Raw genomic sequence first — 3,213 nt, 5'->3', positions numbered from 1 at the left:
TAGTTCAATAAAGTTATTGGTGAAAATGAAAAATATGCCTTTTATTTTTACTTAAAAATTGAACAAATATTTGGCCAACTCAATATTTAGGGTATTGACTTACTGTAATGATTAAAATTGGGTTCCACTGCAAATGACAGATAATCCAAAATAAAAGTGGCTCAAACAAAATAGATGTAATCATTCAGAGAGATACAGAGCAGGCTTGATACTCTATAGTATCAAAGACCTTGATCCTTCCATGTCATTATTCCTTTATGGGTGGCCTACATTCCCAGTGTTATTTCATGGCCCGAAATGGCTTTCTCACTTTGTCTTCATTCCAGTTGGTAAGTACCTACCACTCCTGCTTGCACCCTTTGGCCAAAACTTATTTTCGTGGCCAATTGTACTTATATCCTGATGACCACGTGTGCCACTACAAATTGGAAGTTCCATTACTGAGGGAGATGGGAAAATAGAAATAGGGTTATAACCAGGAATCTCTCACACACCTACCTTCCAGTGGCTACTTCCTTACACCAACCTGATATTCTAGACAAACTCTCCCCTGTTCATTTAAACATAAACTCTCCAAAACACTCCAACCCACAGTTGTCTTTGCCTTTTAAACTAGAGGAACAGTCAACTTGGCAGTCAATTCGGTACTTATTTTATAAAAACCCTTATTAATGTGGCTTTAATGATTAAAGCATTGTTTAAATTTTCCTCTGTCTAATGCTCTCAGCTAGTCAGTATAACAGTATAAAACATCAATTATGTACAGTACATAACATGATAATGGTTTACGTATTGAACACACTATACATTTTATTGTTATTTTGTAGTGTACTCTTTTTACTTATTAAAAAATGTCTGCTGTCAAACAGTATGCCACGTTATACCCGCAGCAGCCATATACATCTCATATTTAATGCCATCTCTTGGTCACAACATTTTCTCTAGTGTTTGATTTACTCTCCTGTTGTTTAGTGTAGTAACATGCTGCACAGGCTTGCAGCCTAGGAGCAATAGTCTACACCATATAGCCTAGCAATGTAGCAGGCTATACAATCCAGATTTGTGTGAGTGCACTTTTTAATGTTTACAAAATGATGAACTCCCCAATGATGCATTTCTTAGAACACATCCTTGTAGTTAAGCAGTGTATGACTGTATTAAATTCTTAATTTGGTATGACAGTGAACAATAAGAATTACATAGCTCCAGCTCTATACATGTATTAACATAAATGCAAGTACAGAAGAGATAAGCCAAGAATATTAACATATTTTCCATATACCTTTTCAGAGAAGCAAAGAGAATAAGAAATCTTCATACAGCTGCTGTGAAAAGTGGAGAAACAAACAGTCCTGTTCTTCAAAGGAGGAGGAAAACTATTGAATGCATTAAACCAATTTTGTATTTTATTTTGTATGTTGAATGACTTGGTTATGTTTACTTTGGGCAGGTTTCAGGCTACTTTCACGGCAGAGGAAGACAATGTAGTACATACGAAAAAAGATTTATGAATCAGATACTTTATTTTAGTCCCTTCCCAGTATCCAGTGCAGAAGATAACAGTAATTATCATTGATTATTAGGTGCCAAATGCATGCTAGAGTATACAATGAATACCTCTTCTTTAATCTTTCAACCACCACATGAAAATAGGTGTTCCTATACTCTTTTCACACAAGAGGAACTCAAAACTCCAAAAGGTTATTAAGATGACAATGGAAAGAAAGCAGAGCAGAATTTACATCTACCTGCTCCTGAGCTCATTCTCTTATCCACTACTCAGGGAGGAAACAGTGAATTTCTTTAGTTGAACCTCATAATAAATATAGCACATATTCTCTAAACTGGAAAAGGTATTAATGCTCCCTTGTGAGTTATATATCAGGAAGCCATAGTGGAGCTCAGCTTAACTATTACATTATGTTTCATTGCTTATTATTGTCATTACATTAATTCAGTGGGGGAACTGATGAACTCTTGCTATTGATGACATCATAAGAATTCCTCAGTTCCAAGAGGAAAAAATAAGAAGCCTGTGTCAAAATTATTGGAAACCTCTTTTCTGGAATTTAGAAAATACTAAATTCCTTGAAATAGGGAGGTTTTCTAATTTAATAAAAGCTTTCGAATTGAAACCCCATCCAAAGTACTTAAGAGTACATATTTCAAAATGCCATCACATCGGAAATATTATGTTAAGTGTAATACACTAATAAACACTACAAATATGAAAGATTTAAATCACTACTGTCTCCAAGCAGCTAGAAATGTACACAGGTGTTAGTTGGAAGACTAAATAACTGGCATTATGCTAGTACTGTGTGTACAGTAGTAATTTTTAAGCCCACTATTTGAAATTGATTACATGGACCATCTGTAACTGCCTGTGAATCACATTAGGAGTTACCCAACGACACATGTAACAAATGTCATTTGTCATGTAGCAAAATGTTTAGTATACAAAAATGGACACATAATAGCTTTAAGGTATCACTAAATCAACTTTAAACACCAGGGTATGGGTGCAACGCACTGATGGGTAGTCCCCAGGAAAATCTAGTTTGTGATTTGATTTAAAAAAAAAAAAAAACGACAGTAGCGCCTCACCCCAAGTCCTCTGTGCGAAGACCAAAAGGTCTTTTGTGTCCAGCGAAGTGACTTTGCTACGCTGTTTGTTCCCCTGTAATTGTCCCGTTGGGAGTTTCACAAGTAGTGAAAAAGGAAGAGGTGAGAGATACCGCTGAAAAGGAAGTGGGGGCACAGGGTCACAATCAGTCGGTGGCTGGGGACTCGCCTAGGGTGTAGTAACGCAAACCTCTACAGAGGAGGAGTCTGGACTCCTCTCACAAGACGCATTCGCGCCACCTGTCAAACCTAAGGGATCTATAGTAGGGCGAGGAGGAGGGTGCTCCGGGAGAAGTGTACGAAGTGGGTCTCTACCTGTTTTGCGATGAGGTGTCTGTGTGGGGTGGAGGGGGAGGGACAGGAAGGAGGGAGAGCTAGACCCGGAGGCGACTTCACGTGGTCACCGGATCCCGGCTAGGAGACTAGAGGGCGCTACTGCATGCTCCTCCCCAAAGTCTCACAGCTCCTCCTCCCAGACACGTGACCAATAGCAGAGGGTGTCCTCGTTCCCGCAGTGTAGCTCCCTCTGTTTCTTTCCTCCCGCCGCGGTGCCCTTCTTCTCTCCGGTTCTATCCCTCCGCCCTCTCC

Source organism: Desmodus rotundus, chromosome 4, assembly GCF_022682495.2.
Source record: "Desmodus rotundus isolate HL8 chromosome 4, HLdesRot8A.1, whole genome shotgun sequence".
NCBI lineage: Eukaryota > Metazoa > Chordata > Mammalia > Chiroptera > Phyllostomidae > Desmodus > Desmodus rotundus.
This window is presented reverse-complemented; position numbering follows the sequence as displayed.